General features: G+C 40.8%; 1 pseudogene; it reads left to right on the forward strand.

Moving 5' to 3' along the window:
- LOC136164227 (TBC1 domain family member 17-like) overlaps positions 1-16170 on the forward strand; it is a 40648-nt pseudogene extending 24478 nt beyond the window's left edge.
- Positions 16171-21216: the final 5046 nt, after the last annotated feature.

A 21216-nucleotide genomic window follows, 5' to 3' on the forward strand; every position in this document is an offset into this window, starting at 1 on the left:
CTGTTTAAATGTTATTTCACAGCAATAGAGAAGCCCCTAGCCTGAGATTGTAGGTAGATTTTAAACTGTTCCTTTTCCCCTCACTGGGAAACTGTGATATGATTTGAAACGTAGTGGCCGTTGTTGGTGAAACTCCATGGAACCAAAGCTCTATCATCAACCAAGCAGAAACTAAACAGAGCTCTCAGGGGCGGTACTGCTTGCAGTCCTCAGGGCGCAGTATTTCATGTTGGTCTAGAATATGATGCTCCTTACAGGGCTCCATACCCACCCCACCCATTGCACCTCAGAGGAACTCTGTGAAATACCCAGAAACATTGCTGGTAGTCCCCTTTTACAGACAGACTGAGTTTCAGAAATGTATAGGATATGTACCCAATGGTTAACGGTAGGGACAGAATTAAATCTCAAGTATTCTATATTCCAGAATCTAATAGTATCCTCTTAAACAGGATTTCTTCTCCTGATAAGTGAGTACAACTGCTATTTAAAGGTCTAATATTCCGTTAATGGGATTAAGCAGCCTGTGGAATGGAAAACATAGGCTATATTTGATCACATTTTAGAACATCTAAATATAATAAGATAACTCAGGTAAGAGGAAGGTGAGATAAGATGAAACCAGAAGAGCCAAGTTTACCATTCAGCAAACAGGCTCCTGAATCTCTGTGTAGTTTACACCTCAGACAGCCCCAGTCCATGAGAATGGAAGTGAAAAGAAAATGCAAATTCAGCTGCATGTTACATCCACAGCAAATGCAAAGACAAATTAAGAATTAAAGACAAATGCAAATTACTCTGCTCATAAAAGAAACCTATACAAAAGCCAGGGAATGAAAAGGCTCTGACAGTTATGGATGAATCTCTGAAGAGGCACACAGCAACCATATTTCCAAATTCAAGCCTTTTAAAAACCGGTTAGAAGAATGAGAACAGCTGCTGCAAAGAAAGGGGGGAAACTTCAGTTAACAGTAAACCAAGCTACAGAGTAAAACTGAGAATCATGTCCTTATTGTCAAGGTGAGAATGAAAAGCAACAAAGGGACAAAGCCAAAGGAATTCTGTCTCCAGAAACTATGGCAGACTTTAAAAGCTAAGCCCCTGGCAGGCTTTCCGCTGGGGGAGATGGAGACGGGGAAGAGAACAAAGAAGGAGGCAAGGTGGAAGAAGACGTGGGTGTTGGAAAAGAAAGCAGCACAGGACATTTCAGCAGGAAAGGTACCTAGAGGTCAGGAGCCATTCTTTAACTCAGTGACTGCCAGAACGGGTAGGTAATGTAGAGCCTGCCTGGCTGTGAGCAGTGGGGACTGTGGGAAACTGGCCACAGGTGTTCAAACTTACCCCTCTTTTAAGCAAATGTTAGACACAGACAAAGAGCATGTCTGCACAACATCGGTTTGTGGGTTTTTTTTTAATAATTGAGTCCTTTGGTGCATCTTCAAATCTGTGGAACAGAATAGATGTGTTTTAAAAGTTAGGCAATAAATCAATGAACCCATTTTACACATAAAGAAACTAAGACTCTAAATGATTAAGAGGCTGTCATGAATTCACTCAATGAGATAAAAGAAGTTATCACTAGAGCCAAATCCCCGGCCTCTAATCCAGCACGCCCTTATCTATGGCATAAGCCTCTGCAAGAAGAAAAAGAAAATAAATATATTCACCATGGTGTGGAAAGAGAAAGGCACACAGTTGTCTGCAGTGGCACCAGTTGTCATTCCCGCCACAGACTGCCACCTCTGAGCGAGCAGAAGCATTCAAGCTCTGGTTTTTGGTCAGAACCAAAGATTTGCAGGGGGCAAGGAGGCAACATAGAGAGCAAAGTGGGCCTCAGGCAACCTGTGCCAAACTGGAAAGTGTGTGCCCCAGAGAAGGGGCACCCTTTACCCAATTCCACCCAATCAAGAAATTGTGATTGTGGCTAATCCTTTTAGCACCTATGATTTTTTCAAGAGAGTCATAAATCTGCATTTTTATTTGAAATATGCTCATTTTAAGATTTTACACCTAGTTTTTTCGAAACACAGTGAGAGTCAAACAGAGTACAACTTTCAAGTCACAGGCAACCTGAGCATGGCCAGCTTCAACCTGTGACTATAGTGATAGCAGTCGTTTTAAGATGAGGTGCAGTGTCTCAGTTCTAAAACAACCCAACACTTCAGGTCTGTAGAAGCTCTCAGTATAAAAATGTCTACTTTTTATTAAAAGATCATATATATGAAACCTGCATTTTTGGTTGAAGCAAATGCCTTCAGTGAAGCCTTAGCATCTATATACTTGTCTATCACATTTCCTGGAGGTTCATATTTTCTGTATCCCTGGGTGGCATTAACTTGTGTTTGCTTTTCTTATTTACTTGAAGTTAGTCAGGTTGTCAAAATGAGACTGTGGCTTCCTCCTTTCAAGAATTTATAAAATACCTGCCCTCACAAGGCAACTGGTTCAGCCAAGTTCAAGCCCCTAGTGGTTACACAAGCAAGAAAACAGAAAGTTGAGTCCAGTCTTTGTAAAAGTGCAACTTTTATTTAATAAGATTGAAAATGAAAACTTGTTGCAGTTATTATGACACAGTGAAAGAATTTCAAAATTTCCATCCAACAGATAGCAACTTTTCTTTTAGGGCTGGTAGTTTATTTGACTTAGGGGAAATTTTTTCTCTTTTGAAACTATTAGAAGACCAATTTCAGGATTTATCCAAGAAATAGAATTCAAATTATTTATGAGACAATCAGCCCCTGAAGAATGACGTCCATACAATAAACTTAGCCTTCTGAGAGGAAAGGCTGCAATTTAAAACCTGTTGGAATGCAGCTTAGTGTCAAGAGCCTGTTCTTTTCTCCTCACAAAATCCTGGACTGTAGAAAATAAAAGTGGTAAATGTTATATAAATAGTGCATGACATTTGCAAAGGTTAAGAAGAGTCTCTTTACTCCTTTTCTTCTTTTCCCAAGTATTATATTTGAGCAGTGAACCCCAAGGTTTCAGTATTCAGGTACAAGCCTGCAGGTCAGATTACTGGCGATACTGAGGTAGATCAGGAATTTCCACCCTGTTTGTTCCTTGGAAGAAAGTAAAGCCTCACCAAGTAAGATTTTGCACAAATGTCGCCCTAGCAAGGGGTGATGTGGCATTCCTCCAAGGGGTCTCAGTGCTGCTGAATTTGCACAAGGCAAACTTGGCTTTGTCTTTAGTTTCCATAACAAATACAGGCACAGTTTAGAGGCTCTGCTTTACAAAACAAGCCTCATTCCGTCTATTCGTAGTAAGTCTCTGATTTTTTTTCCCCTTTAATCCTCCTTTTCAAGTGCCTAAACAAAGACATAGGGTGTTTCTGCTACCAAATCTGTGAAAAACATTCAGTGTCCAGGATATCTGACCAGTTAAGGTGTTGGGTTTTCTAAGCCATAAACAAGAACTAAACTTGGAACTAGAGAACCATCCAAGAGACCATCTGAGTCCTACCCTGCCTCTAGGCCAAGCGGAATTTAAGCCTGAAAGAAAACTTTGAAATCTGCAGGGAATAAGAATCTAACAGTTCCTTCCTTAGTGACCCATCAGTGGCTCCTCAAACTTTGGCGGAGGAAATTCTCCCTCATATCTAGTTTACTTCAATTTGCTTTCTACGTCTTCCCTAGAAAGGGTCAGTCTCCCTCTCAGTGGACATATGAACACCAGACTTTCTGAACTGCATCCACATTCATGCAGAAGTATGGATTTGGGGTTCCAAGAGATTGCTTGACCAAGATGTAACAATTGTCCATAATAAATCACTCATGAGTCCTCACTATGAAGTGGTTTTTGTGAATTAACTGGGAACTCAGAGTCCAGTTCTCCAATGGAAGCAGGCCTTTGTAAGCAAGGTTTCTTCTCTGACTCACAAATATTTACACAGCTCATTTATCCCATATATACCCTCCTATAGGAAACATGCACATCTCAGGGTTGGTAGGTAATTGTGAATACCTGAATATTGATTGATAAATGACTGTTGACAGGTTGGTTTCATAGGATGCCATCTTGGCTCTTTCTAAGTCTTTGGTTAACCTTTAACAGTTCCCTCACCCCTTGCCCTCACTCTCCTTTGCCCACTTAGTGCATCCCTTACTGTACTAGCCTCTAGACTTTAGCCAGCCTTGCCATACCTTCCATTGTGGCTCACTTTGGATCCTCTGGTGCTTTGGTTGGTCCTATCTGCTACCCTGATTGCTGGTCCAAGGTCCTATTTCAGCTGTGCCCCAAACTGTCTTCTCCTATTCTGCTTCCTAGTCTTTGAAAACCTATTCAGAGATGAACCAGAGCCAATTATCATACCTAGCAGTAAAGATGGTCCGAGCCACTCAGGGTCCAAGACTATGGATCTATAGATAGTGAATTGTATGGACACGGGAAGCTGTATTTGGAAGCTACTATATAGCATATAGTAACAAGAGTCTGTTTGGGCCATTTAGATTTGGTCATGAAGGATGCAGGCTCCCTACCCTAAGTCCCTAGCCTCAGCTTTATCACCTGGATGTCACTGAGTGGTGGGTTCTACAACATGGGATACTGTGACTGACTGACTCTTAGATAAATATAGTTGCACAAGTAGAGCAAGAAGGAAAAAGAGAGAAAATCCAGAGAGCTGAGCATGGCATCATTATTTGCAAATTCTTTTGGCACGATGGTACTGAAAACTGAGGGTTTTTTCTTGAAAACAAATACATATGGAAATAAAGAGCCAGCCCCTCTGTGTGCGTGAATTATTTTCTGTTGTCTTCCCCAGTGTACCTGGCCACGGCCTTCCATAAGCCCTTATCCCTTACTCTAGATCTGACATGTGCCTGCTCCATTGTCTGGTTTAGTTCTAGACTAATTGGATTCACTACGTGGATTTCACTTTCATTTTTTCAATAATTTTTTTTTTTACAATTACAAAAATAGATATGGTACTGATTGATGGAAAAGTACAGACATGCTCAAAGAAAAAATTAAATCACCCATAATTCTGTCACTTGGAGATAACCATTAAAAAACACTTTAGTTCATTTCTGTTCCATTTTTTTTTTTTTCCTGAGCATACTTACATGTACTACAACTGTTTATAGAACAGGATTGCACTGTGTATATTTATTTATAACTTACTTTTTACATGTATTTGTTCATTGAATAAGACTAATTCCTAGTGAGTCTTTTTTTTAAGAATGAACAAGGAAGTAATATTAAGACAGAAGCCAAAACAGTCATGTTCTCAAAGAAACCTAGAAAGTCACTCTTCAGAAAGAGAGAGAAAGACAAATAAGCAGATGAGCAGGAAGAGGTCATGAGATTCTAGAGAACTGGAGAAAGTAACTTCCATTGTTTATGATTGCCTACTTGGAATTCCAGTATCTTATGAATCCCAACTGACTTCCTCCCTTTGGGCTCGATGCTTTTGCCTTGTAACTCTCTAATAAATTTCTCCAGTTTTTCTTAAGACTGTTTGAATGGGTTCTGTTTCTTACAGACAAAAAAAAAAATTCCTAACCATGGCAAATACCTGAAATACACTAGAGAAGATGCAGGTATAAGAAGGCAGATGGATAATGGCTTAAGTAAACAAGTGATTTTCGTCTTGAAGGTAGAACTTCCCCCCAAAGAGCCAATTCTGTTCTTGCTGAAGCTTCTATGCCGTGTTACTACTTCTGTTCCTCAGATGTGTAGATGAGAGATTTTATTTAACGTACTATGACAGCCTGTCAAAAAGAATGACTATAGTGTACCGTGTGGACTGAGCATCATCATTTGTTTTTCCCTGGAGGTGGATAATTTCCTTGTTTGTTCCTGTCTTCACTGGGACTAGGTACAATGTTAAACGAAATCAGCATCCAAGCTGGGATTGTTCAGTGGTCCTTATTAGGACATGTTCATGTTATTAGCAAGCCTACAGAACTCTGCAGCATAGTTTCACCAGGATAGGGTAGCTTTCTGTCAATGAGACCCTATGAGCGCTCAAAGGTCTTTTCTAAATATACATTTAATGCAGCTTCTTGGAACTTCTGTCTGCTAGATTGGATGCTGTCCGATGCATGAATCACTGAATAAAGCCAATGTGGCTTTTTTAATTAAAAAAAAAAATAGTACAGCCAAGGGCACTGCTGGAGTTCATATGGAATTCTGATGAACAGTCTCTCTTAGGTATCCTGTGACCTAGGTTCACAAGTACATTGTACTTGTTACTTTTTACTCCATTGAGTTTTGTACAAACCCATCCTTTATTCAGATAGCACCATCTCAGAGTCCTTCCCTAATCTCTCTGTATAAAAAAGCACTTCTCTCCCTCACCCGGCTCCTCTTTCTCTTCCTTTCTCTCTTTTTAATATCACTTAGTACCAGCTGACATAATAATACTCTATGTATTGGTTGTCAGTCTATCCCAAATGGATTTCAGTTTCTTGAAGACAGGGACTCTACCTGATTTACTATTGATTGTACCATAGAGCCAGGCGCATAATAGACCCTTATCAAATATTTGTTGAATGAGTGAACTCCTAGACATAGCAGCCTAAATCTTGGCAGGGATTAAATTCCTGACAGAATGGGATGCCATAGTGTTTTCCTTTCCTCAAATTACACAAATTCCTACATAGATTTGGGCAAATCCAAAGGTTTTCCCACCTCTTTTCAGACTCTTTAAAGATCCAAAGAACTCTTTGGATCACTGAGCTTCCTCTCTTTTTAGCCTTAGCTCTTAAACACTATATCCAGCTGTTCCTTCTAAATTAAAAATGGAAGGAGGCAGCACGTGGGTTTCATTTCCATAATGCCATAATTCCCAGCCCTGGGACACCTCCTACCACAAAGTGCCTCTAATTACCACAAGGGAACATCATTGAAACTTCAGAGAAAGAATCAGTTTAATTCATTTGAAGTTTTAAATAAACATCGGCCACATGTGACAAAATCAAACAAACAACCATGCAAGTATTAAAATGGTAAAAATCCTAGGAGCCCTGCTCTAATGGATTTCAGGAGTGAGATCCACAATTCTAAGCTGCAGTTAGTGTGATATATGTCTACTATACATTTCCAAAATGACTCACCTTTGAATTTTCTCTAATTTACACACTTCACCTACTCTCCTTCCAAATTACCAGGTCAAAAAATGCCTCTCATTTTCCTCTGTTAATATGCTGCTTTGCCCATTAAGCTTCACATATTAAGTTTTAGCTTATCGGCTTCAGTGACACTCAATGATCCCAAAGCAGGGTGGAATAAAATATGTGTTTTTCCTAGGTACCTTCATGCCTGGATTGCAGTTTCTAATCTCTGAACTATTGCTTGCTCTACATCTTTGTCTTGTGGAAGAGCTATTGATCTGTAATCACACCATTGCATTTTCCTCCTGCTCATAAAATCCCAGGGATGTTCTAATTAAGGATAGGCTCTGGCTACAAATGATAGAAAAGGCAGCACCCAGGTATCCAAATAGAATTCAGACCTTTGGTCATTCACACCCTGGGCAGTTGGGAAGCAGCCATGTTTTTAAACTCTCCTTAATCAGTCAGCCAGGTTCTACTGTGTACCAAAGGCAATAAGACTGAATAAATAGGAAAACAAATAAATAAATGCAAATTAGATTCTTGTGTTATTGCAGATAACACTGTTGATCCCTTGGTATACAATTTGTGAGTTATGAGTAGCAGCATGAGGTAGCAGGAACACATTGGCTCTGATGTCAAAACAACCTTCGTATCTTTGAATCCAGACTCCTCCTCTACCAGCTGTATGCTAATTTTCTCTCTAAGCCTCAGTTTCTTTATCTATAAAATAAAAGTAGTTCCACTTAGCTCACAGACTTGTTGTGATGAAAATTGATTACATTGTGTATAAAGAGGTCCTGCAATGTGGGCTCAACTATTGATAGTCAATGCCCTTACTTCAGATTCCCATACTCAAGACTACAAGTCTCAATCTGTATGTTCTTATCATTCAAAGAAATAGGGAAAAAATTTTTGAAACATCGAGATGCCTGAAATTGGTCATAAGAATAAGAATGAGTTGCTGTAAATTCCTGATAAAAAGTTGCACGGCAGAGTTGGACTTGGCCAGGAGAATGAGTGGGTTACCTGAGGCCAGGCTTGATAAAAGATGGGAGTCTCCTTCTCTAGGTCAAGATTATCCAGGCAGAAGGAAAGCTTTTCAGTAAACAGATAACCAGAGCTCTTCAACACCAAGCAATGAGGATGGAATAGGGTCCACTGGATGTGGCCATCTCAGGTCATAAGATGACCACTGTAGAGATTGGGAGTCAGGCTACAGCAGGGGACTAAAGTAGTAGGAGAGGAGGAAGCAAAATTAACAAGTGGGAACTATTCTTTCGAGTACCTGAGTTGTGAAAGAGAAGTAATTCTCACCTTCCTCATTTTGAGGACTAGAAATTTTCATGCCAGAAATAGTGCAAATGGGAGTGCTGAGCTATGTAAAAGGTCTCAATTATTAAGACAGTCTTCCCCCTTGCCCCTGCCCTCAGCAGTTCCTCAGCTGTTGTTTTTTGGGTACCACTGGCTTGCTTGAATTTTCCTTGCGTCTCTGAAAACTTCTGGACCTCATTTGCCTGATATTGGCTCCTGCCTGGGATCACCCCCCAGGATATTGTGAGGGTGGCAGGAGCTTGGAGTCAGGAATGAGGCAGACCTGGTTGGTATCCTACCCCTGGGTTGTGCAGGGCTAAAATCTAAAAATACTCTTTGTGCCTCAATTTCCCCCAAAGATAAAATGGGGAAAACAGTTTGATAGAGGTATTTTTGAAAATTAAATGAGTAAATAACTATAAAACACTCAGAATTGTGCTTGGCATATTAAGTGCTAAGTAAGCATCAGCTGGTATTGTGCTGACCTGTGTGCCTAAGCTTCTGATGAGACCCTAGTCTGTCTGACTCTGCATTCTGTCCTGCACTATTCTACTACATAATGCTATAATAATTCTCGTTTCTCTCTGCCAACCTGAGCCAACCTCTCTCTTGCCTGACTCTCCATCTCCAGTTCTGTTTAGTCCTGTTTCCAACCCAGGCCTTATGCCACTGAAGTATCCTATAACAACTATTTCAGGTGCCATTTATTATTCCTTAGCACATGCCAGGCATCATGCTAAGAGTTTTACATACGTGTAATCCTCACAAACCCATGAGATAGCTGTTATTAATGAGGAACACGCCAGTGAACAACACAGTCAGGATTTGAATTCAGTTCTGTGTAATTCCTCAACCACACTCCTAACTCCCAGGTTGCATTTCCTCCAGAGGTTGTTCAGGTATCTTGTTCCTACTAGAGCCTGTATTCCCTTGTTATTTCTCCTTTAAATTAGATTTAGGTGTTTGTGTGGTAGATTATATTAACAGCTACAAATTCTCCCACAATTTCTTTAAATCCATCAGGAAATAAAATTTATTGTTTTACTCCTAAACCTAGACTGGCCTGTGACTTGCTTTGGTTGTTGGGTACAGATACAACCCTGTGGTTGTTCCAAGCATAGGCCTTGAGAAGCTCTGCACACTTTCACTCACTCTTTTGGGACCCCTGCCACCATCATCATGTGAACAAGTCCTGGAAAATAAGATACTGTGTAGAGGAAAACCAGAGCACCCCAGCCAAAAGTCTATCAACCTCAGCTGACCTGGCAGCCAGTCACAGAACTGGAATGAACTCCAGCCAAGAGCAGCCAAGTATGACCCAGATCATTCGAACAGCCCAGGTGAGCGCAGCCCAAATTATCAATGTGCAAAAGCATAAACCGTAAGTCTGTTCTCTATGGACAAGGGGAGAGGGGAGAAGAGGGTGAGATGCGTGGAAAGAGTGACACGGAAACTTATATTACCGTATGTAAAATAGACAGCCAACGGGAATTTGCTGTGTGGCTCAGGAAATTCAAACAGGGGCTCCATATCAACCTAGAGGGGTGGGATGGGGAGGGAGATGGGAGGGAGTTCCAAAAGGGAGGGGATGTATGTATACCTGTGGCTGATTCATGTTGAGGTTTGACAGAAAACAGCAAAATTCTGTAAAGCAATTATCTATCAATAAAAAATAAATTAATTAAAAAAAGAAAAGCATAAACCAGACAAATACTTATTGTTTTAAGTCACTACATTTTGGGGAGATCTGTTATGCAGCAAAACTCACTGATACTATCTGCAAGTATTTTTTAAAAATCACTAGTTCATTTCCTTGTCTTCTGTTGGAGTTCCTGTTTGCCACTCAGTCTCAGATACTGATCTTCCTAGTCCCTGCCTTTATACTGCTCTTGATTGGGCCTTGGGCAACAGATAAACAGTATAAAAAATTCCACTAGCACTCCAGAAATACACTTCTTTGATGAGATCCAAACCTACTCTCTTTATACGAGATTTCATGCTATGACAGATTGCATTATGATAAAATGCCCGTGTAATAACCAAACATGGAGTAAAATAATTGAATTCAATTGCTAATAACAGAGATCCAAATACAATTTAAATGCACATAGATTTCCACCCCCTTTTTAAGTTACTTTGGTCAACCTAAGGTTAATATCAAGGCTCCATGAAGTCATCAGGGACCCATGCTCCTTCTTTCAGTTCTGCCACACATCACTTTCATAATCCAGATTGGCAGCTGGTTTTCCAGCCATTGCATCTGGATTCCAAGCAGAAGACAGGAGGACGTGAGCCTTTCCCCACCCAATCCTCCCACCATTAAGGTCTCTGCCTACCTAATATTACTCTTCACTTCTAACTGGCCAGCACTTCAGTCACAGGGCCACATATCACTTCATATGGGGCTAGGAAATGTAGCCCAGGTTCTGTTACTAAGGAGGAAGAGTGAATGAACATAGGGAGACAACTAGAAAAATCTGCAACAAGTGCATTTCATTATCGTCTTGACTAGGTACCAGGTTGTTGGCAGTCTGTTAATAAAAGTCTGAGGTTTAATATGGAGGCATTGTGAAAGCCTCATAATCTGTCAAAAGGCATTGAAAATAATGTGAATAGTAATATTCATTTCATGGAGAGGGCTGATAAGGATACTGTTGCCATCAGTCAAGATCTCAAGTATTAATTCCAACATCTGAAGTGTTTATCCAGCAATGATTGAGTTAGCAGCAGCAATTTGTAGCCCAGACTACCTCTAACCTCTAGACCTTTATATCCAACTCAATATCTTCTGGCTGTTTTAACAAAGCACAAATCCAGCTTGTTCAAAACTAAAGTCAAATTGTTCCCCAAACATCAGTCCTTCTCTAGGATGTCTCATCTCAGTAAAGGATACCACTGTTCACCCAAATGCTCAAGCCAGAATCCCTGATCTTACCTTTTCTTTAGCACCACTCAGTCACCATCCTGCCAGTGTTTACTCCTAATACTTGTTGAATCCATCTACTTCTCTCCATCACCTAGGCTACTATCTTAATCAAAGCAAACTCCATCTCTTGTATGGACAACTATAAAACTTATCAGTTGGTCTCCCCACATTAATTCCTGCCATACCTCCAACTCATTTTCTACTTTGCAGCCAAAATATTTACTTTGAAACACAAATGAAATCGTACCACACCCCAGCATAAAACTCTTTGATGATTTTCTATTACCTTTAGCATTAACACGCAAATCCTTTAGATGATTTACAAAATTACATGTATCTTCAGCTCATCCTGTTCCCAAGTTGCACTCAAGTTTTTTGATCTAGTAATACCAGCCTTTCCCAGTTCATCAAGTATGCCAGTTTCTCTCCAACATTGGGGCCTTTACAGATGGTGTTCCCTTGCATAGAGTGTTCTTACTTTCCTCCTTCACTAACTAATGCCACTTTCCACCTGCATACAACTGTCCAGATCTCAGTTCAAATGTGTTCCTCAAGAAAGTGAATTAATCAAACTAGTGCAAGTACCTCTGTTAGAGACTCTACTATTATGGCACACCTTTATTCTGTGGTCTTTTTCACAACAATGATTGAGTAATTGTGTCCTCTGGCTCCCTCACTAGAAAGGATGTTCCATGAAGACAGCATCATTTTCTGTCTTATTCATAGTTGTTCCCTCAGTTCCTAGTATAGTGATTAACATGATGCTTTCAACACTTTAAATATAAGTCAATTAAAGAATGAGTGAACAAATGAGTGAGTGGAGGAATACCTTACAAGCAGAAGGTATCCTCATCCCAGGGAAGCCAGCAACAGACATAGTCATGAGAGAAGACTCAATCGCTGGGGAGGTTAACATAAAGAGGATACACAGAAATGGGATCAATATTTAATACTTTTATATTCTCTGAAGTCAGAGGTGGACAAACAGCATTTTTTAACTTTTTATTTTGTATTGGAGTATAGCCAATTAACAATGGTATGATGGTTTCAGGTGAACAGTTAAGGGACTCAGCCTTTATATATATACATGTATTCATTCTCCTCCAAACTCCCCTCCATCCAGGCAGCCACATAACATTGAGTGGACTTCCCTGTGCTAAACAGAAAGTATTTGTTGGTTATTCATTTTAAATATAGCAGTGTGTACATGTTGATCTCAAACCCCCTAAAGATATCCCTTCCCCCCATCCTCCTTGACAACCACAACCATAAGTTCATTCTCTAAGTCTGTGAGTCTATTTCTGCATAATCTTTGTAATGGTAGTATAAACTCCTTTCATAATACCTTGTCCTTGGGAAGGAACATCTGAATTTTGGGTACCATTTCTTTTCCTTCATCTTGCAGCCTTTTATTAGATTACATAGTATGACTAGGCAACTCACAAGTGCTTCTTACAGCCATGTAGAGGTGATCTAACTGGCATCAGTTAAGTTCAGTCGCTCAGTCACGTCCAACTCTTTGCAACCCCATGGACACCAGGCCTCCCTGTCCATCACCAACTCCTGGAGTTTACGCAAACTCATGTCCATCGAGTTGGTGATGCCATCCAACCATCTCATCCTCTGTTGTCCCCTTATCCTCCTGCCTTCAATCTTTCCCAGCATCAAGGTCTTTTCAAATGAGTTTCAGCTCTTCACATGAGTTGGCCAAAGTATTGGAGTTTCAGCTTCAGCATCAGCTCTCCCAATGAACACTCAGGACTGACCTCCTTAAGGATGGGCTGGTTGGATCTCCTTGCAGTCCAAGGGACTCTCAAGAGTCTTCTCCAACACCACAGTTCAAAAGCATCAATGCTTTGGTGGTCAGCTTTCTTTATAGTCCAACTCTCACATCCATACACGACTACTGGAAAAACCATAGCTTTGACTAGATGGACCTTTCTTGGCAAAGTAATGTCTCTGATTTTTAATATCCTGTGTAGGTTGGTCATAGCTTTCCTTCCAAGGAGTATGCATCTTTTAATTTCATGGCTGCAGTCACCATCTGCAGTGATTTTGGAGCCCCCAAAAATAAAGTCAGCCACTGCTTCTACTGTTTCTCCATCTATTTGCCATAAAGTGAAGGGACTGGATGCCATGATCTTAATTTTCTGAATGTTGAGCTTTAAGCCAACTTTTTCACTCTCCTCTTTCACTTTCATCAAGAGGCTCTTTCCTTCTTCACTTTCTGCCATAAGAATGGTGTCATCTGCATATCTGAGGTTATTGATATTTCTCTGGCAATTTTGATTCCAGCTTGGGCTTCATCCAGCCCAGCATTTCTCATGATGTACTCTGCATATAAGTTAAATAAGCAGGGTGACAATATACAGCCTTGACATCCTCCTTTCCCTATTTGGAACAAGTCTGTTGTTCCATGTCAAGTCTAACTGTTGCTTCCTGACCTGCATACAATTTTCTCAAGAGGCAGGTCAAGTGGTTTGGTATTCCCATCTCTTTCAGAATTTTCCACAGTTTATTGTGATCCACACTGTCAAAGGCTTTGACATAGTCAATAGAGCAGAAATAGATGTTTTCTGGAACTCTCTTTCTTTTTTGATGATGCAGTAGATGTTGGCAATTCGATCTCTGGTTCCTCTGCCTTTTCTAAAACCTATTTAAACATCTGGAAGTTCACGTACTGCTGAAGACTGGCTTGGAGAATTTTGAGCATTACTTTACTAACGTGTGAGATGAGTGCAATTGTGCAGCACTTTGAGCATTGTTTGGCATTGCCTTTCTTTGGGATTGTAATGAAAACTGAACTTTTTCAGTCCTGTGGCCACTGCTGAGTTTTCCAAATTTGCTGGCATGTTGAGTGCCGCATTTTCACAGCATCATCTTTTAGGATTTGAAATAGCTCAACTGGAATTCCATCACCTCCACCTGCTTTGTTCGTAGTGATGCTTCCTGAGGCCCACTTGACTTCACATTCCAGATGTCTGGCTCTAGGTGAGTGATTACACCATTGTGATTATCTGGGTCATGAAGATCTTTTTTGTATAGTTCTGTGTATTGTTGCCAACTCTTCTTAATATCTTCTGCTTCTGTTAGGTCCATACCATTTCTGTCCTTTATTGAACCCATCTTTGCATGAAATGTTCCCTTGATATCTCTAATTTTCTTGAAGAGATCTCTAGTCTTTCCCATTCTATTGTTTTCCTCTATTTCTTTGCACTATTTACTGAAGAAGTCTTTCTTATCTCTCCTTGCTATTCTTTGGAACTCTGCATTCAAATGGGTATATCTTTCCTTCTCTCCTTTGCTTTTTGGTTCTCTTCTTTTCACAGCTATTTGTAAGGATTCCTCAGACAGCCACTTTGCTTTTTTGCGTTTCTTTTTCTTGTGGATGGTCTTGCTCCCTGTCTCCTGTACAAGGTCACAAACCTCCGTCCTTAGTTCATCAGGCACTCTATCAGATCTAGTCCCTTAAATCTATTTCCCACTTCTACTGTATAATAGTTAGGGGTTTGATTTAGGTCCTACCTGAATGGTCTAGTGATTTTCCCCACTTTATTCAATTTAAGTCTGAATTTGGCAATAAGGAGTTCATGATGTGAGCCACAGTTAGCTCCCAGTCTTGTTTTTGCTGACTGTATGGAGCTTCTCCATCTTTGGCTGCAAAGGATATAATCAATCTGATTTTGGTGTTGGCCATCTGGTGATGTCCATGCATAGAGTCTTCTCTTGTGTTGTTGGAAGAGGGCATTCACTATGACCAGTGAGTTCTCTTGGCAAAACTCTCTTAGCCTTTGCCCTACTTCATCCCGTACTCCAAAGCCAAATTTGCCTGTTACTCCAGGTGTTTCTTCCTACTTTTGCATTCCAGTCCCCTATAATGAAAAGGACATCTTTTTTGGGTGTTAGTTCTAAAAGGTCTTGTAGATCTTCATAGAACCATTCAACTTCAGCTTCTTCAGCATTACTGGTCGGGGCATAGACTTAGATAACCGTGATATTGAATGGTTTGCCTTGGAAATTAACAGAGGTCATTCTGTCATTTTTGAGATTGCATCCAAGTACTGACTGCATTTCAGACTCTTTTGTTGACTATCATGGCTACTCTGTTTCTTCTAAGGGATTCCTGCCCACAGTAGTAGATATAATGGTCATGAGTTAAATTCACCCATTCCAGTCCATTTTAGTTTGCTGATTCCTAGAATGTCGACATCCATTCTTGCCATCTCCTGTTTGATCACTTTCAATTTGCCTTGATTCATGGACCTAACATTCCAGGTTCCTATGCAATATTGCTCTTTACAGCCTTGGACCTTGCTTCTATCACCAGTCACATCCACACCTGGGTGTTGTTTTTGCTTTGGCTCTGTCCCTTCATTCTTTCTGGGGTTATTTCTCTACTGATCTCCAGTAGCATATTGAGCACCTACCTACCTGGGGAGTTCATCTTTCAGTGTCCTATCCTTTTGCCTTTACATACTGTTCATGGGGTTCTCAAGGCAAGAATACTGAAGTAGCTTGCCATTCCCTTCTCCAGTGGACCACATTTTTCAGAATTCTCCACCATGTCCTGATCATGTTGGGTAGCCCTGTACGGCATGGCTTAGTTTCATGGCATTAGACAAGGCTGTGGCCCATGTGATTAGATTGTCTATTCTTCTGTGATTGTGGTTTCAGTCTCTCGACCCTCTGATGCCCTCTCTCAGCACCTACCGTCTTAGTGGGGGTTTCTCTTACCTTGGCCTTGGGGTATCTCTTCACGGCTGCTCCAGCAAAGCACAGCCGCTGCTCCTTACCTTGGACATGGGGTATCTCCTCACTGCCGCCACTCCCGACCTTGGACGTGGTGTATCTCCTCACAGCCACCACTCTTGACCTTGGACATGGGTTACCTCCTCTTGGCCACTTGCCGCTCCAGTGCACACTCTAACTGGCATACACAATGGTTATCTCTGAGGTGTTGGCCATTGACAAACAGCAGTTTATAATGAGCAAGTAACTCAAACAGGGGCCTCATACTCATCCCACCTAGGACCACCTAGGACCAGTTCTATGTCCTTATGCAGAGCTGACAGAAATTAGAAAGACTTAAGTGTAACCAGAAGCATCCTGCTACACCAACTTATCCTTACTAAAATTTAACTCTGTGAGAACAGGAGTTTAGGGTTTATTCATTAAGTATTCCAAACACTTGTAATGGTGCCTGGCATAGCATCAGTGCTCAGAAAACATTTGTTGACTGAATCTCAACATGTATGCCCACAAGTAGGAAAGAAAGGAGTTAGCAGCCACAAATTCAAAGCAGGCTCAAGAGGCAATGGTTGGTTGAATGATCTTCAGGCTAGCACTAAAACACACATATACACACACAGGTATTTTAAAGGGGACACTGGTCACTGTGCAGTCTTTAGTCTTTTTGACCCAAGCACAGAAGTTAGAGAACATCACACTTTAATCACCCTTTTGACACCTTTTACTACTTCCCTCACTTTTGTCAGTTTGCTTTAAGTATAATTTTTCAACACTAGTTGGTACCCTTGCCTTTTAGACCACATTCTTATATTATCTGAACCACACCACAAACCAATGAGTAAGGAGTTTTCAGTTTCATTTGGCGCATAAAAGAACTGAGCATCAGAAACATTGAGACAGTGGCCCAGAGTAGCTCACAAAATGACAGAGGTAAGTCTTAACGTTTTCTTCTGCTTCCAAATTCTGTTATTCTTATACTATTTTCATTTCTGGGTAATGGTCACAGCAAAATCAGTGATTAGGTCTGGGGAAGGGGAAAACTATATAACAATTAAAGAGATCATCATTAGAAACCTGCCTATAACATTTGGACAATTTCTGTCTCTCTGTTTCTTTCACTGTGGTTTAAAAATAATGCATGTGAATCTCACCTGAAGTTTACTGGTATTGTTATGGTAAACAAATGTCCTACATTGGCTAATATAAGATGTCACTTTGGGAAAGATATTTACTTTCCCACAGCATGCTTCAGTACATTTCAAAGACCTAATTCTCTAGGGCTCTGCTTCCAACTACTCGAACATAGCTCGCAGAGAAGCAATTTCCTGTCTCTTCTACATGATTTTCTCTAATCTCCACTCTCTGTCTTACATTTGCCCTAGAGTCTTGCCTGCAGTATTTGTGCAGTCAGGATCAAGAAGTGGGCATTACAAAATCTCCTTATTCAAATAGAGATGAGATTTAGAGCCACCACTGATTCTGTACAATCCCAATAGATTAGAGCTAGGAGGTCTGAACCACAGTAACCAGACTGAAAGTAGATGCTATCCCCAGATCACTCTTCTGAGCTGGGAAGCTTGTTAAAATGCTGATTCTGAACCAGTTGTGATTGGGATAGGGTCTGAGACTCTTCATTTCTAACAAGCCTCCCAGCAGATGGCAATGCTGCCGATGTATGGACCTCACTAGGAGTAGGAAGTTCTTGAACTAGATGAACACAGCTCCCCACCCAGTTACATGCCTTCACTGTAACAGTACTTCTTAGCATGTCACAGAATATCATTGTGTATTTGTAGGACTATTTGAATATTAACTATTCCCCCCAGAAATGTTAATTGTTGAGATTATACCACTCAGAGTCTAGTTAGGGAATGAGAGACCACATCAGATGGTTCAATAGGATTTTAATTTTAGGAAACTAGTTACAAAGGTGTTGAAGAATTTGAAACAACCCAGAATTAAGAAAGAGAAGGAAACCACTACCATCCTAGGGCTGGTAGAGCCAAAAAAGCAGAGACTGTTACATGATTCCAAATTGTCGGCTGCCTAGTAAGAGGAGAACTCATGATAGAAGCTGTCTAGCAGAAAGCAGGACACAGAGGAGATGTAGCCACTTCTCAAAACAGGAGATAGGGACATCATGAGAATTACCATTGCTTCTCCTCTTCTTCCTGCTCTATTACATTCTTCTAATGTCTCCCATTGTCTGAATCTAGCAAGAAGACACTTGGCAATGAAACTTGGAAAATATAGTTTGCAGCAGAAAATCAGGAAATGAACCTGTTTGCAAAAACTGGACAGTGGGGCCATATCTACTTTACTTATAGTGCCTAGCATACAGTAGAATTTAGTAAATATTTATTGAAAGATTGAACAACTATAAAGGAGAAGAAAAAGCCAGATACCCTTCTTACACACATAAATGCACCACAGAGACATATACTTGCATTTATTAAAACTATGATACTAGTCATCTGTTGACACTCACCTATTAAAGTGCTTGGTTTCTATGTCATCCAAAGTTACCATCATGCTAAACTCTAGCCAATGGGGATGAATAGTTATCCTAGAGCAGTGAATGTGATTAAACAGCTTCCACAGTTGATGAAATTCCTTTTCTAGTAGACTGTGGTCTGGCCTTAAGAGAATAGGGTAGTGAACATAAAATACTCCCAGAATAATTTTGTTGCCACCCATATTAGGGAAAATAGCAATAATGGTGGTACAGGACCATCATCCACAACCAATGAAACCTTATAATAGAACAAACAATTCACCATTAACCTGAAACTTAGCTTCCCCTAAAGACTAATCTCCTGTAAATACAGCATTCTGCTAATCATTCCCTTATAGGACAAGCTGAACCAGTTTTTCTGACTAACTGGCTCTCAGCACAGGCTGCAGAAATCCCTCAAAATAACTGCCACCATTTATTGAGAACGTATTATGTGCCAGATACTATGGGTGGCTGAAATTTTTCATCCTGTATCTCATTTTGTCCTCACTGCAAGTCAGTGAAGTTGGTACTATTCTCATTTCCATCTTACAAGAAAAGAAACTGAGTTTTTCTGCTCAAGACCACGCAGCACATAAGTAGCAGAGCTGGTTTCAAACCCAGGCAATGTGACTGCAAAACCACGTCTCATCTCTGATCCACCTAGGAAGAGCCGTAAGAGCAGGGATTCCCTCACATAGGTTTGGGTACATTACTTAATTCTTCATACTGCAGCAAAGTTTGGACACTACAAATTAGACTGATGTTTCTCACATCTGCATGTGTGCGCCTTTCTCAGCTTGTATATGTCACCTGGACTTACTGACTTAAGGAACTTTAGATGTTCAGTAACTCTTGATGATCTAGAATACTCTTCCAGGAGATCTGAAGCAGAGACTGACATCAGTTCTTAGATTTGTAGTGACATTCTGAAGTATAGCTGCACAAAATAAAGTGAAGCTGTATCTTTTGAGCAGCCTCTCTCATTCCTTTGGTGATAGAAAGTGACTATGACACTGTGCCATCAACTCTGACCCACCTGACCAAAGTCCATGAAGCTCAGCTATTTTCCCTGGCAGCCTACTTATCATCTGTCAGAGCCAAGCTTTACTGGGAAGGACAGACAATCTAGAAGAGCTGCCAAATGAGATTTAGACTTCAGATTTTTTACTGGACATTTCTCCTATGTCAGCTATCTTTAAGAGTACAGGTGCCACCCTGTAAGGTATCCTAAATCTCACCAGAGCCCAGGGGTGGAGGGTGGGCCAGAAACCCTTCCAGTGGTCACACTAAGCCTCCTTACCTTCCCTCTTTCAGGGGCTGCCGATAGGTCCTTTCAGTAGAGCAAAGGGGAAAAAATATAAGTGCTCTCTTTGTCCTTGCTGGAAAGTTTTAGAAAGGTTATCAACATTGACTTGAGAAAGTTCCCATTTTCATGACTATAACTGTGACATTAAAATCTTTGATAATCCAAGAAAGTCTAAATCTATTAATTACTAGTTGTTTATTGAGCACTGGGGAAAGGGTAGAAGAGACATAATCCTGCCCTCAAAGAGCATACAGCCTAGTTGGGTCATGTATCAGTTATACATTCCCAAAGCAGTGCTGAATAACAAAGGTGTGCATGCATGAGTGCTTAGTTGCGTCTGACTCTTTGCAACCCCATGGACTGTAGCCCACCAGGCTCCTCTGTTCATGGAATTCTCCAGGCGAGAATACTGGAGTGGGTGGCCATGCCCCTCTCCAGGGGATCTTCCCAACCCAGGAATGGAGAATAACAATTACTTACATGCAAAGTAAGCATTCATTGCACATATATCTGGGGTTGTCAGGTGGATTTCCCGATCTTGGCTAGGTTCTCTCACATGTCTACAGATTGGCTGGCTATAGGCTTCAGTCAAACATGGCCTTAGCTAGGTTGATCAGGGTGACTCAACTCGCCTCCCATGCCCTTCCCATGATAATAGCAGAGTACAAAAGCACAGGCAAAATGCACAAGTAGAATTAACCATGACAAATCATATGACCAAATCCAGATTCAGAGTGGAGAACAGACTATGTATTTATTGAAAGGTAAACAGCATCACGTGGCAAGGGGCACAGACAGAAAAGTTTGAATCAGGCCTTAAATGGAACCAGTGTATAGTATATAGCTAGGAGAGAAGAGTGTATATATGACCAAGCAGTTCTTAGCATTGCCTTCACAGTCTGGCCAGCTCTGACTTATAGCTCAAACTTCCTGTCTCCTTTCCCACTCATACCACTTTCTTCATCTCACTAAGGAAACTAGGTATTCTCATACTGCCTAAGCCCATTTCTCTCTGCCTAGAAGACCCTATCTTTCCCCATCTCACTTGACATTTAACCAATAAATTGCTACTCATTCCTCAGGCCTCAATTCAGGCTAAAATAACTCTAGTAAATATTTTCTAATCTCTTGAATTTGAGTTAGGGGCCCATCTGTGTAACCTTCAGCATCCTGTTCTCACCTCATCATGGTACCTATGATCTGTATTGTCATTTATTGTATTTTTTAATAGATTTTTTGGCTGCACTGGGTCTTCATTGCTGTACATAGGCGTTCTCTAGTTGTGGTGTGGACTTCTCATTGCAGTGACTTCTCCTTTGGAGTATGGGCTACAGGGCACACAGGCTTCAGTAGTTGCTGCATGTGG

The sequence above is a fragment of the Muntiacus reevesi genome, chromosome 3, assembly GCF_963930625.1.
Source record: "Muntiacus reevesi chromosome 3, mMunRee1.1, whole genome shotgun sequence".
Classification (NCBI taxonomy): domain Eukaryota; kingdom Metazoa; phylum Chordata; class Mammalia; order Artiodactyla; family Cervidae; genus Muntiacus; species Muntiacus reevesi.